This window comes from Argiope bruennichi, chromosome 1 (genome assembly GCF_947563725.1).
Source record: "Argiope bruennichi chromosome 1, qqArgBrue1.1, whole genome shotgun sequence".
Classification (NCBI taxonomy): Eukaryota; Metazoa; Arthropoda; class Arachnida; order Araneae; family Araneidae; genus Argiope; species Argiope bruennichi.
The window spans coordinates 11,071,667-11,087,634 of NC_079151.1; the positions used below are offsets into that span (position 1 = coordinate 11,071,667).

At 31.0% G+C, this 15,968-nt stretch overlaps 1 protein-coding gene across 1 annotated transcript in view; it reads left to right on the forward strand.

Annotated features, from left to right (window-relative positions):
* The first annotated feature begins 259 nt into the window (after positions 1-259).
* Positions 260-15,968, forward strand: part of LOC129967021 (lysosomal alpha-mannosidase-like) — a 98,301-nt gene continuing 82,592 nt past the window's right edge. Inside the window, exon 1 of the mRNA XM_056081657.1 lies at positions 260-440. The gene's annotated coding sequence lies outside the window, so the exon portion shown is untranslated. The remainder of the gene's footprint in view (positions 441-15,968) is intronic.

Below are 15,968 nucleotides of genomic sequence, written 5' to 3' on the forward strand. Positions count from 1 at the left end.
TAGGAAATTATACCCATCCGTCAGTTGTTTGCTATTTAAAATTTCCTACGTTGGCTTTTTCCGAAAATGAGCGAACTTCGCCTTGTTTCTGGTCGTGGAATTCATCTCTCCTCCATGTTTTCCTGTTCCTTTTATGAAGAGGTGTTTTTCCTTAAATTTTTTATTGTGTCGTCCTTGGAGATTTATTCCGTGATCAATGACAGATGCGTGGCGCATGCGCGTTGCATCGCACAGTGTCGGACCATCAAATGAAGCGCACGCTTTTTCCTGACTTTTCCCGCTGCGGGTTGTGTTTTGTTTGGTTTCCGTTTGTTTGGTTGTTTGACTAAGAGGTGGAAATTCGGATAAGTTAAGTTCTCTTATAACTCGAGGCGAAAAGGGATATGTAACTGTTCTCTCGTGACTTTTTCATCAAGTTGATGCTGTTTCTTTTGTTCTGTGTAAGTTAGTTTGCTTTCCTTTTGTTATATAATTTAAGGTGAAAGGGTTAAATCTGTTTACATTATAAATATAGATTAAGTGCAAATATACATTTTCAAGTGAATTAATTTAAAAAAAAAACAAGCGTTAGGTGAAAAATTTCATACTGTGCATCTTGATATAAAAAAATTAAAAAAAAATCTAGTAGTTATAGCACAATGTTCTTTACCTGGTTTTACTGCTTTAATAATCTGCTTTCATTTATTTTTTCTTAAACCCGCAGTTAACTGACATCTGTTCAGTATCAGTTCCTGAAGCAACGCAGATGAAATATTTCTATTAAATAAGACTTTGATTATTTTGCTCAGTAATTAAGATCAATATATCTAAGAGAAAATTTTGAGTTGGAATGATTAAGGTAAAAAAAAAAAAAATACTTTGTATTTTCCTTGAAAAGAATATTTTGTATGTTTTTAATAATTTTATTTCAAAATTTTCTTTTTATTTTTAATTAATTATAAATTTTTAAACTGTTCTTGTGCATGATTTATGATTTCATGACAGATTATTGCTGTTGTCAAGTTATTCGTAAATTTTAGCTTTCGTAGTGGTATCAAGGCATTTAACCTCAGTGTTCCCATTTCTTTTTGACAACAAAGAAATTCTTATTTATTTTCAATGATATATGAAACTTCAGTTCAGCTTATATTTCTGGAAATATTTGTTATTTAGTTTCCTTACGGACTTGATTTGGATGATATTAAAACTAACGTAATAAGTAAACATAAGGACGCTGTTATCTGATTGCATATTGTTTTACGCCATGTCACTGCATAAGACGAGCAACAAATTTCCGAATTAAAATAGCTTTACAGATTTGAGTGGGTGTTGTTTCTTCACTGACACATTTCAGCACCTGGTAATTTACTATTTACGAAAAAGTAATTCCAGTTGCAAAAATTGCAAATACAGTTTTGTATAAGAAAATAATGATGAATTTTTAAGAACCCGTTTACATTGTGATAATAAACCAATATGTTTAACCCGGAAAACATGTACCTAAAATATAGACTATTAAAGAGAAGAGAAATTAAAATAAAAGGGCAGATTTATATAATAACAGCCACCATTGGAGACAAATTGGTTCAATGATTCCTAAAAATTAAGTGCTTCTCAGCATAATACTTTTTTAACTTAAAATTTTAATATTCATATAATTTACATTATTTCAAAAACCTTACATCTACCTGTTCATTGTTCTTTGAATTTCCCTAATTTTCTGTCTACATCTTTATGCAAATGATTATATCACAGGAAAAAGTAACATGATACTAAAATTAAGTAATTTTTAAGTTTTTTCCGCCTTTGCGTGATTTTGAAACCTTAAATTGAAGTACAACAAAATATCAAAAAAATTATTAAAAATATGCTCTAGTCAGGATACAATATTAATAACAACAATGCGAACAGTTTGAATTTCATTTCGACAATGAAATATATTGATATAAAATACTCATATGTAAAATACTCATATTGTAAAAATAATTTTTCTACTGCAATATTTTCGAAAGTTAGTGGCAAAAATGCCAAAATGTTGATTAATTTTTAATTAAAATTCTAAATAAAATTTCAAAACAATCGCTGAGACGTACACATTTTTACCTTCCAAAGTATATATCTGTCACTTTTAGTAGTTCTACATCAAACGGTCTGACCTGTAAAGCACCAACACGCACACGCTTTCATCTTTATTAATAGTAGAGATGAAGACAGAATCATTAGATCATATGAACCAAGGAATCATTCATTCTAAGTAAGCATCATTGAAGTTTTATATTCTAGAGAGTTTATATTCTATAAGGTTTTATATTCTATTTCAACCAAACATTTCCAAATTAAGCGAAACTTGGTGCTTGTACAAACAATGGCTTGATTTTGTCGTGTTTATTTCTATCCGGAAAAGAAATTCGCTCAGAAGGAACCGACAAAAAATCATAGCGAGATCTGTTTTACAGTTTCATTCTCAGTTTGAAAGCAAGAACTGGTTAGCCAAAGATCGTTTCTTTTTTTCAAATTCTTCATTTCTTCTTTCAAGTTCTATGATTATCTAGTATTTCTGGCTAGATTTAGCATTCGACGGTAGAATGTTATCTGAGATTTGCAATGTTGAACACGTTAACAAGCATTGTTTCCAGCCATGTTCAGTTCAGCACTTACAGCGGATCAATCACATTGTACAGGTAAAAATGAACTGGGATATTTTGATTGTCTTTTTTTTGTGTGTGTTTCTTTTCCACTCTTCTTTGAATTTAATAGACAGAAATAATAATATTTTAGCAATGAGAAAATTTGCCTTTTAGAAGCACTTCTTTTAAAAATTTAATTTGGTTTATTAGAAACTTGCATTTTAAAACAATACGCGATTTAAATATCAATACAGATTTGAGATTCTTTTTGATCTTTGTATGAACATCTCATAAAACAAATAATATTGTTCTTTGCATTTTTCGTTACAGAATAAATGGATACAGCAATGCAGTGGCGTAGGAACGGGGCTCAGTTGAGGTATAGATGCAAAGAGGGCCGGTCTTATCAGTCAAAATTTTAATGCGTTGGCGTATTTTTAAAAAAATTAAATACAACAATGGGGCAAAAAAAATACAACATTCTGGTCATCATTAACCATTGTTAATCCACTGAAGACGACAAACAGTGAAAAAATAATACTTTCTTCGTTATACTCTGGGAATCATACTCTTGCTTCGCCGCTGAAACAATATTTCAAAATTTAATCCTTTTCGCACAAATGTCATCTTTCCAGCGCCCTTCAAAATGGTGCATTATTTTGACCTTATCATTTATTTATTTTTTAAGAACATGAAAATTAATATATATATATATATATATATATATATATATATATATATATATATATATATATATATATATATATATATATATTATAATGATATTTTAAAATCTAATTTAAACTTAATTACTTTTCTAATTTCTTAGCTTAATTTAGTCCATATTCATTCTAAATATTCTCTTATTTTCTGATCCCATTCCACTTTTTCTATTTAGTTAATTCAACTGAAGCTCTGTAAAAATATTTAGGTCGGCGGTTTCCACACTCCGAGTGAAAGGATGAAAAACTGTCAGCCAAGCGAATTCTTTTTAAAAGATCTCTATGATTTTTTTTTTATCTAGGTCGATACGTGTAAAGAAATCCCTATCCAAATCTAATCTCACAGTATATAAGCACTGGGGAAAATATCCCCCCCCCCTCTTTTATGCTGTCTTTCGTTTTTATGCCACTCTGTGAGCGGACGTGTTTTGCCCGCGCTGCTTGAACATAAATCATGCTTCCCGGGATTGAATAAAACGAAGTAAATATATATATGTAATGATATTTTAAAATATAATTTAAACTTAATTACTTTCCTATTTTTTTTAGTTTAATTTCGCCCATATTAACTTCATTCTAATATATATATATATATATATATATATATATATATATATATATATATATATATATATATTCGGGGTAATAAACAAGTCTTTATATTAGGTGAATAATTATGCATTTAATTACTTATCCGAAGACACAGGGTGAATAAAAGGCTGTTACAAGCAGCATTTGCAAAACAAGTAATATGAAGTTCCGACAAATGAATGGATGAGACATGAGTTGTAGAGAAGAAGCCTTCAGTTGTGCAATCTTCTTCAGTAAAATTGGATTCTATTTTTGCTTTCACATATAAAAAATACAAAAAGAATCACGGTCGTGAAAAAAAAAATTTCCCTTTACGTTTTGAGTGAATTTTCAAGAATTATTTACTAGGATCTCGAAAATTTCACGTGTTTAAAGAAAATTTAATCCGTCTGTCTGTCTATCTGTGAATACGATACTTTGAACTTTTAGGTACTTGGCTAAAAAATTTGGTACTTCCTTCCTGGTACTTTACACCAAAATTGTAAATTTCTATAAATTTTTTAACGAAATAATGCAATATATAAATGAATAGGTCTCATACACGATTGATTAATAATTTATCTCCGATGATTCATGATTATTCATTTTCAAAACCTTATTTGAAATAATCTTCAATCGAAAACATTTTTTCGTGTATTCAAAACATAAAAAGTAAAATTCTTTTGGGGTCAATCGATTATCGAGATCAAAGCAAAATGAAACAATTTTTGGTTTAATTTTTGATTTTCCTCTCATTTTGCGAGACCATTCTTATTATTAACCCTGAAAATGAAACAATTAGCCCTAAAGGGATGAATTAAAATGTGAATCTCTGGATGGTGCAAACATGAAATCGTGTTGATGTGGTGACTTTCACCAGGAGTGTTGAGAGAATATTAGAGACAGATTGAATCCAGAATATGCTGAAAATGCAATTAAAATCCTTTTATTTATTTCCCTTCATTTATTTTAATATTATAATTTTCCTTTTCTCAGGTGCGAAATATAAAAATGGAAAGAAATAATCATTATAAAATTTCATCATTAAACATTGATGGATTTCCACATTTCAGACATCTCTAAACAATAATGCCTATAAATATTTGTCTGCCTATCTGTCTGTCTGTGAACCAGATAATTTAAAAAGCTGAAGAATTATCATGATGTTCTTCACTCTGCAGGTCTATATTTCTACAAATTCTTCAACGAAGTCTGTCTTCCATTCACGAGAAGGTGAAAGTTTGTGGTCAATAAAGAATGAAACATGTTGAAGAAAAATGAATTTAAAAAAAAAAATCCTTTGATGTTATAACTGAGTTTGTATCGAATTTTTGATGAAATCTTTATACTACGATATGATGCAACATAACTTACAATGAATTACTTATCCCCCATGTAATGTATCTGTATCGGAAGCTGGGCGCCAGAATACTTTTGTTAGTCTTTATTAGTGCTTCCCAATTGATAAATTGTTCCACAAGGTCAAATCAGATGGATATTACCATATTTTCCTGGATCAAATCAATTCCCAAATTCATCGTCAAATAAAAAAATTTTATAATTATACAAATATCTCTTACATGAGTACTTTCAACAAATTACAGTAAACCGATTTCATTCTTTTTTTAAATGAACAATACAAAGAGAAAGTATAGTAATCGTCAAAAAATTTGAAGACGAGATTTGGGCCATCTCGGCTTTAAAGACTTGCCTGAGCATGCAAAACAAATTTTTAGTTTTATATTCATCTGTTCGTTTTTTGAATGCGATTACTTAAAAACACTTTAGACCAGGTGGATGAAATTTGTTTTATGGGCTTTACGATACATATATAGATTTCTATCAAATTTTGAACGAGGTCTATTATTGGGAAATCTATGTCCCACAGTCTGAGTGCTGAAAACTAAAACTACAAAACGTAAAGAGGTAGACAGATAAAATTGGATGCACGGATTTAGCAGAATTAATGCAGATTTGTACTAGATTTTAAATCAAATCCGTCAAGGATTTGATTTAAAGTCCATCTGCATTTAATAAAGCAATGATTTCAATAATTGAAATTTAGTATGTCATCTTATGACTGCAGTCGTCATTCTATGTCAACTATTAGTTTTGGTTTAAATCGGTTGAAAAATATCCAAGATGCATATTTTAATTTCGGGTACTTGTGTATGAACCGCATGTCAAGGATCAATTGCCAGAATATTACACTCCAGAGTAAGTAAAAGTTCCAGATTCACTCCAAAGATTTATAATTCGTAGCTATTATTCACCAATGCCAAGCAAAGCTTTCTAAGTGGGGATACATTTATTAGAGAAAAGTTAGAGACCCTTCCTGCCGGTTTAATAAAGTAAATTCTTTTGTTAATGAAATCTTTTATTAAATCAAAACTAATTTTTTCCTTAGCACAACCATAATATCGGAAGTTTCGTGTTTAGTCTCGTAGTACAGCAATGCGAATCAAGAAAGCTCTTTAGGAACAAGTCGTATCCCGTTTCATATGCTTCAACTAAAACTCTATCCAAATCCACAATTTTAATGTGAGAACCGTATGACAATTTCATTTGTTGCGATTTTGAGCCATCGATTTCAGAAACATAAGAATAGGCAGGCCAACAAGAAGCCAAACTTATTACAAATTTGATCTAAAATTTGAACCAGTCTTGAATTCAACTGATGAAAGCCTATATCGATTTTCATCTCAATCATTGCGTTTTTACTTTTTCGTATACGAAGTGTGGAGAAAGTACTGTAATCGTCAAAAAATTCGAATGTTTTGACGAATCTCTACTTGTCAGACCTCCTTCATATCGAAAAAGCATTTTAAAAAATGTCTTTCGATCTCTGCAAAAAGGTACATAAACATGCTTTGAGATACATGGATAAACTTTGGTATAGAGCCTTTACACAAAATTTGTACATTTCTGTCAAATTTTGAGCAAAATTCGTACAGGGGAAACCTCTCTGTCCGTCTGTTAGAATATAAATTAATAGGATAACTACAAAACGAAAAGCTAGATAGATAAAATTTAGCAAGCGGATTTAATATGTTTACCTCTTATCAAATTTTGAGCCAAATCCAACAAGGGGTTAAACGTTTGTCGGTCTGTGCCTTCAGAAGCATTATTGTTAGTGTGTTCAAGAGTTCTATTATTGTTAGTGTGTTCAAGAAAATGCGGACCTTGTTTTTTACAGGATTTGGAAAATCCAAAACCTTAATGCTCCTAACATTTTTTGGTGATTGCAATACTTTCTTTTTACATATTTCGCATGCGAGAATGTGGAAATAATTCTCAATAGAACAGCTGCGATCAAAGGAAAAGCATTTAACTGTCCGCAAAGCTTTGAAAAAAAAACAACAAAAAAGCTGAATAGTTTTCGTATTTTGAAAAGATGTTAAAGCATCTGTTCCATGAAGCATGTTATTTCATAGCAATGACAGTCAACTAAAATTCCAGTGAATACCACTTATTTATCTATGAAACATCTGTGCATGTTTAATGACTTCGTGTGCGTCTTTCAATTGCCTGCAGATTCTGAAAGGACTAAAAGAGCATTAGAATGCAATACACAGAAGACAAAATTAAATTTTAGTGAAATTCTGTAGTAAAGCATACTCTGTAGATACCTCGGGATGTGTTATCATTTCGTAATTAATAACAAACTTGTTCTAATTAAAAGTGATAATTAGTAACAATTATTACATCAAATATGTTCAATTGTAATGTTAAGAGTTTTACTTTCATGTATTATTTTTTATGATTAGAAATGCTTCTTGAAAATGAATTATTACTTTTTTCATGTACAAATAGATAGTATATTGATCTTAATCAGCGGGAGCAGTATCCCGAAAACTTTCTAGCCTATTCTCTAATAAAAGTATTATACCCAATTCCCGCAAAATCTGCAGAGAACGCCTTGCGTGGCATTGGTGTACAATAATTATGAAATATTACCTTCTGCCGTGAAATAAGCATTTTTACTGAATCTATCCTCTGTGATTCTTGGCGATGAATCCCTGGCAAGCGGTTAATTATATTCGAAAATCGAATGTCTGTTTGAGACGAGTTTTTTTCAACCTTTTGAAATTAAAACTTGACAACGTTATAATAACAAAATGACTTAAGTTATAATAACAAAATTATATTCCAAATCTGATACATTTAAGTCATAGTGTGTTTCAGTTGTTTCAGTTATCGCGTTTGCATGCTTTTGAAGATACAAATATCAAACCTTTGTTGAATTTGGCTCAAACATTCAAAGGTATCTACACCATAGATGTTCTATATATGTTTGGAATTTTATCCATCTAGCTCGTTTCGCTTTGTAGTTATCATGTTAGCTTATATACGAGTAGTCGGACAGACTCTGAATGGTTTTTGCTCAAAATCTGATAGAAAATTTTATGTAAAGATCATATACTAAATTTCATCCATTTGAGTTATCTTAGTCGAATATGTATTTTTCGAACCCAGAGAGTTCTGGGAGGGGAGTTGCGCCAAAATCACTAATTAATAGTATTTGATTATTGAAATAATTTCGCTATACTTTGTCAATGAGAAAGTAAAAAAGTATAAATAAGAATTTGTTGTAATCAGATTATTCATAAAAAATAAAAATATGGCATTAATACTTGTGCTTCTGTATACGTGTTTGTACGAATTGAGATGAGAGTATATATTATTCTGATCCCCTGTTGCAATCTCGTCTAATTTAACTAGAGCAAGGATACGGGTCAGCAGTGTGCTATTTTTACGATAAGTTATTGTTTCCTGAAAATATTTTTGCCCTTTTTGAAAGACTTATCACAATTATTTTTATGCAAGTGCTGATAATAATAATTAATAATTATGTGTTCATTTCCCTCACTAATTCTTAATGATAATTAAAACCATGAGAAATACAGATCATTGCTAATTTACCTTGCTATAGATTCTCAATCCTATTCACTTCGTGATTTTATATCATTTCTTCAATTGACAGTTACAAATATTTAGCTAATTATATATTGATAGATTGCGTATTCTCTACAATTCGGTCAGTGATGCCGTCAAGTCTTGATAAGTCAAATGAAGTTTAGATTATCTTATAATCTACGAATCAGTCAAAAAGGTTCGATGAGTTGTGTCCTGAAATGACAACCATACAAAGACCATTGATATTATTTATCCGGCAGATATATATTTTTTTTTCAATTAGAGGAAAGTTTTATAAATAGGCAAAGATTTGCAGCTACTTAACATTTTGCTAATGGATTCAGATAATCCATGAATACCAGTTATTGGTCTGCCAAAACTCTCTATTAAACGCCCAAGTGAAATGTGAAAGGACATTGGCAAAGCATCCACTGCAAGAATTTTTAAATCTTCTTTCCGAGAAGGAATATAATGATACTGATGTATGAACAGCAATATCATCACATCCAACCACTACAAGTTTAGATGTTTTGATAGGAGGAGAAATTCAATGACGCTGTTTTGATAATCTGTTCTGATTTTAAAAATGTTACCTCTCTACCAGGTTCTTTTTTGTAAAAATATTTTTCGTTATTCCTCACTCAGGCAAATACTTCTTAGCATAGAAACGTCCATGCATTTCCACGTTACAATGTCTGAAAGTTTGGAATTTATTTTATAAATCAGCAGAATAAATTTTGCCGGGGATAGAATAAATAATTTTTACCGGGGATTTTATAAAATAGCAGAATAATTTATAGATTTCTGCCAAATTTTGAGACTCCTTTCAGTGGAAGTCAGCCTATCTGGTTGTTCGAACATAAGCTTGCTCAATAACAACAAAAAAAGAAGAGAGCTAGGTGAATGAAAGTCGGTACACATATTTAACATCTATAGTGTAGGCGCCTATCAAATTTTTAGCCAAATTCAATAATAGGTTGGCCGCCTGTACTTTCAGAACATATAAACGCGATTACTCAAAACCGAAATGCCTTAAAAATATCAAATTTGGTACATGATTTTGTCACAACAAGTTTAGTTTTTTAGTCTTTATTATATAATCTTTTGTGTTTCAGACACATTTTTTTTCAATTCAATCTGTTTGGAAAAAATGCAAATCAATTGAAAAAATTCTGATACAAAATTCGATTTTCAGATACTATTAACCGCATATAAGGGATTCATTGCCAAAAGGATCCTTATGAATGGCACGATAGATTCAGTAAAAATGCTAAGTTCACTTCCAAAGTTAATATTTCAGAAAGGTTAACATTCGTTTAACTTTTGTACGTCAATACTATGTAAGGCATATTCTGCCAAGGTCCACAATTTTTTGCGGAAGGTGGGGGAAAATTCTCTTATTAGAGAGTATGCGAGAAAATGTTGGAGAGACCACTCCCCTTGATTTATTAAAATATTTATTTGTACATAATGAAGAACTAGAGATGAATATTTATAAAGAATTTCTTTAATCTCAATGGCGATCTTAAATTAAAATCTTTTTTTGTTTGGAAACTCTCTGTTCCCTGCATAATCTAATTGTAATAGCTCAATAGAACTCTCCAAGTGCTGATTGAATAATGCAACTGAGCTCATTTTGGCTATCTTTATTGAAATGTCTAATTTCTAGTCTAAATTATAATTCCTACTCCTAAATAAATTTGTGTAATAACTAAATAATAATGTAAGTTGATTATTCAAAAACTAAAAAATATATTAAAAGCTTAAACATACAAGAAATGAAAATTGTAATGAAAAGCGCGCATTGAACATCTAGTTTCATCTAATGCACATTCAGTCTAAGAAGTCGCCAAGAAACTTTCCCGCCAAAACTTTCCGAATCCATGCTATTCTTGTTGTCTCTTGACACATTTTACGTTCTAATCGATTTAGCAAAATCATTTTAATTTGAAAAAAAATGCTACTGTCCAAACCATAATGATTAAGAACATAACATTTTTATGATGTCTTTATCTTGGCATCTAATGTGATTTGATAGGACAACTTTTAATTGTTCAATCTCCCTAAAATACAAAGTGTTGAAAAAGCTAATTACTTCCGAGTCATGCTAGTAAAGACAATAAATTTAATCTTTTGGGAACTTTTCATTTCAAAACTGATAATGCTATCATAAGTAATTCTAAAATCAATCTGTAAATGCAACCCCAAAAAAATGAAAATTCCCTACTGATCATTTGCTAACTATTTGGCGCAGTATGACCAAATATGGCTCTTACGCCAATAAAACACACAAACCAAAACCATTTGATAACTATTTAATTCCTATTCCCGACGTCGCCTCGAGGCAAGATGAAGCGAGCAATATTTTGGTTTGGTTATAAACGTCCTATTTTAAAGCAACACTGGGGCTATTTTGGGACGGACCTCGTAACTTTGAACCTCGATCAGATGACGAGGTCGATACCTGAGTTGGTATCCCCTCTCCAAGCTTCTACCCCACACCAGCTGGAGGACGCTTGGCTCCGGCGAATTTACCCGTTTACACAACGTTTCGTCGGTGGAATCGAGTCCTGAATCTAAAACCATCCGCTTCTGCAGACGACACCTTATCACCAGGCCGCCATCGCGATGCGAAATGTTTTAACGGCTTTATTAAATAATTCTGTGGGCTTATAACATCTGAAGGAATGAGCAAAATTCAATAAATGCATCTTTTTATAGAAAAACACATTTTTTTAATGTTTTTAATATGTGTATTTTTAGTAAATTTCATTTAATTATCTTGTTTAACTTCTTTTAGAGCAACTCAAAATAAAATTATTTGCTATTTTGGTGCAACAAGTAGGCTTATATTTTATTCTGTTAAAATTTGTTTTTAAAAAAACCCAAATTTAGTTTTATAAAATTTTAATTTTACGTATTTTGAATAAAAAACTTTAACGATAATCTTACAATAATTGTTTTTTTTTTTTTTTCAAAATAACATTTGTCTTTTTGAGGAATGAATATCTTTTAATTTATCGAGAGTTAGTTAAAAAAAAGTATTTGGATTTTTTTGGGGGGGGAGGGGGACATTTTAAAATAAGCAAAACCTTCTTGTTATATTGTTTCATTCATTAACCATCCCTGCAAGAACAGAAATATATCACTGGAAAAGATTTGCCACATTTGAAGTTCCCGCTTACAAAGGAGCCGCGGTGGCATGGAGGGTTTCAGGTACGAGACTCGATTTCACCAAAGAATCGTCGTGTAAGCGGGTCTGGTGCACGTTAAACTTGCCGGGAGCACTGGTGTAGCGTGGAAGTTTGTAGAGGTTGTGACAGCTCTGACGACATCTTCGTCATCTGGCCGCAGTTCAAAATAGCCCCAGTGTTACTTTAAAACGGGGCATTAATATAACTAAACTAAGCTATTTGTTTACAAAGGCAAGGATCCCATTCATCTATATTCCCGAAGAAATTACATTCTAACACTATTGAGCAATATATATATATAACGATTATAATTCAATGGTAGAAATTATTATTAATGTTTAAGTTTTTATTTTAGCTTTTGCTGTGTTTGCTTATCACCCAAAAATATTACTGTCATCTAACTATTTCTTCAAAATAATACTTCGCGTCAAAACAATATTTGTAAGCAGGACGCGAAACATCCTATTCCCAGAATAATCTATCGATTAACAGACATTTTAGATAATCCTTGCTGAATCATTGATTTGGATGATTCGAATCTCGCCGCAACATAAACATCCAGAAGGAAATCGCCCCTAGAGAAAGGCTATCGATTCAATCGTTGAGACATGACATGACGCCCTACTTCGTTTTTTGCAATGGATTCCCGACACAAATTATATCAGTGCATCTGGGTTAGATAAATATATTTAATATCAATTACCGGACCTGTAAAGACTAAATTTCGCAAAATAAAAATGTCAAATTCAAATGGCTTCATCTTAAAACATATTTACGTTTGCTTCGATATTTAATAACTATAGGAAATTCGGTGATTAAATTTCAAAGTATATACTCTTTCCTATTAATTTAATAGTATTTTAATGTCATAATGCTTCTAAGTTGACATACCATCTGCAAATAGCACAATACAACATGTCGAATTAGAATCCTGCAAAACGTTTTATAAAATAGAACGTTGGATCTGGAGCTACCGCATTACCATATTTCCCATTTCAGACCAGCTCAGTTTTCTGGTGTCATTGCAATTAATTTTTAAAAATATTTTTAAAACATCAGTTTTTATTGTTTTAACTTAATGCATTTAAACATATGCATATTTCGATAATATTAAAAGTGGTTTTTTTCAGCCCACTTTATCGCCGCATTTAAATTAGAGTAAATTCTAAAACAAAAATAAGAAACTCAAAGCATTTCATAAAACAATATTTCAAACTACAGGTTTGAATCTTTTATTTATTTTTTTGAGAAAATCGATTATTTTCAGGATTTAATTTCACGCTCATTTGAACTAAGCAAAATTTATTTGTTCACATCTTAATAAGTGAGCTTTTATTCCTAATGCAGCTCAAATAAAAAATATTTTATTAAAATTGTGAGTTCTGCATATTCAATGAATTCTGCAATACTATGAATTCTACACATTCTGACTATTACTACTACTATTCTAATTATTAGAAAATTAAAAACTAATACAAGCTTTTTAAATAGCATTATTCATTCATAAAAAAAACAAAAAAAAACTGTTTTTTGCATTCATTTCAATTATTTGGATGTAGTCATGCAAAGGGGAACCAGCCATAAAATGCAAGTCGAGTTACGGCTGTTTTCGCTACACGTGTTACAGGTCAGTGGCGGGAAACAAAATGTAATAATAATAGTAACAATAATACAGAATTTTTCGAAATTTGATTAATACATCGTAAATCGTTCATTATGCAATAGGTTGAGATTGGTTCAACTTCACAAAAACAAATTGCATACATTTTAAATGATAAGTTCGGAAATCTATAAAACGGTTATTAGTTTCTCAAGCAAATTTTATTAATTTTATCTATAGCTCTTTCATTTAAATCCAATCATATTAAGTAAATAAGAAGAATAAAGAATTAATTGTTGTTTTTTTCTTCCTAAAATATATATGGAGGAAATGTGATACTTCGGTAATTTTAAAATATCGCATTGTTAAATAAATAGAGCGAATACTTCATTTGATTTAATGGCTTAGGTTAAATGTATATGATAGTAACAATAGTATCAAGTAGCATGACAGAGGGGAAAAAATAACAAATATCAGAACACACGTGTCCACGCAGACATGTGTGTTGATGGTGCAAGAGGAAAAATTTTGAAAAACATTCTAGTAAAAGACATTAGTTTCACAGATTAGAATTACAGCACGCTAGTATGTATGTTATTTAAACACCCATCTCGAAATAGAATTTTTGCCTAGTGAATTGATTGCTGCTGCATACCGTTATAATAAATGAATATTTATCTTAATTGCCGTCGGCCGGTCAAGGTTACTGGAACGATTGCCCAGAAAGCTCATTGCAATGCTGGGCTGGCCATAACACGCCCATTGGAAATTCATTTAAAAATGATCACGGTGACACAATGACGGTGACGGCACGTGTAGACAATTATTTTAAATGAGACATCGGTAAAGATGTATTCATTAAAGCAATCACAGAAAGAACAGGACAATTTTAAACTAGATTTAGAATTCGGTTTGAAATGATTCTAGAATTCAGTTTCGTAGATGCATTTTTAAAAATTATTTGTTTCATTATATTCATTACATTACTGAATCATTTGACATTTTTTCATTACTTAAGAGACCTACTACAACAGAAAAAGAAGAAACAAATGAATCATCCTGTCTCAACCACTAGTCTGATTTCGTTTTTTTTTTTTTTTTTTTTTTTTTTTTTAAGATTGTGAAGAATCTCTACATCTTCGAGAGCACACATTTTTGTCATTATGTCTGTCCGTCTGTCTGTGACAAGACAGCTTACAAAAGCTTTGAGCTAGATGAATAAAATTTAGTATATTTTCTTTACACCAAATTATTGATTTCTGCAAAATTCTGAGTATAATCTGTTCAGAGGAAGTCCATCTGTCCGGCTTTTCGAATATAAATTAACACGATAACTTCAAAACGAACAGAGCTAGATGGATAAAATTCGGTACTCAGATTTAATATGTATAGTGTAGATAGATAACAAATTTTGAACCGAATCGTACAAGAGGTCAGGAGCATGTGAGCGCGATAGCTCAAAAGCGTAATGACTTAAACATATAAAATTTGGTTTTGGGTTTTTTTTGTATTGCACTCGTGATTTTGCATCAAATTTTGGTTTCAATCAATTGGGGAAAAAAGTGTCTACAGCGCAAATTCGTTTTCATATGTTTTCAGATATTACTAATCGCGCGCGAATTGACAATCGCCAAATACCTCGCCAAGGATCACACAATAGATTCAGTAAAAATTCTCCGCACAGGTTAATATTTCGTAATTATTGTATACCAATGTCATATAAGGTGTTCTCTGCCTTTCTCAAGGTCTACAATTTTTTGCGGGGATTGAGGGGGTAACACCTTTCTTAGAAAGTATGCGAGAACGTTTTTGAGAGACAGCATCCGATGGTTCCATGTAAAATGCCATGAGCTCTAGAAATTTCATCGAAGGTCACCTGCCATGCATTATTCCCTATTTTTGAAAGAAATCACAAAAGCATTATTGCACTGTATATTGTCTATGGAAAAAATAATTACAACCGAGTTCCAATTACACACCAATTTTGCCATTTCTTGATATAAATATGTGAGCTTATAAGCGTCATCAATGTTCAAATGCTTCTTACAATACTATAATATGTAATAATATAACTATAGAAAAAGGACTCCCCACCTGTGTAAATTGTACCAATTTTTCCAATTTTGTTCAACAAATTAATGTCATAATTTTGGAAGCATAGTTAACCAACCATGTTCTATGTTTGTTGTTCAGATGTAATTTAAAATGGCATTTTCATTTTATGAGGTAGTTCATGAAAATTGAGCACGAATATTATATTTATTGTCTGTATAATTTTCATGCATAATATAAAGAGACATCACAGTAACAGGAAAATTAGAAGGTAGATGAACCAGACATTTATATTTTTAATAGTACT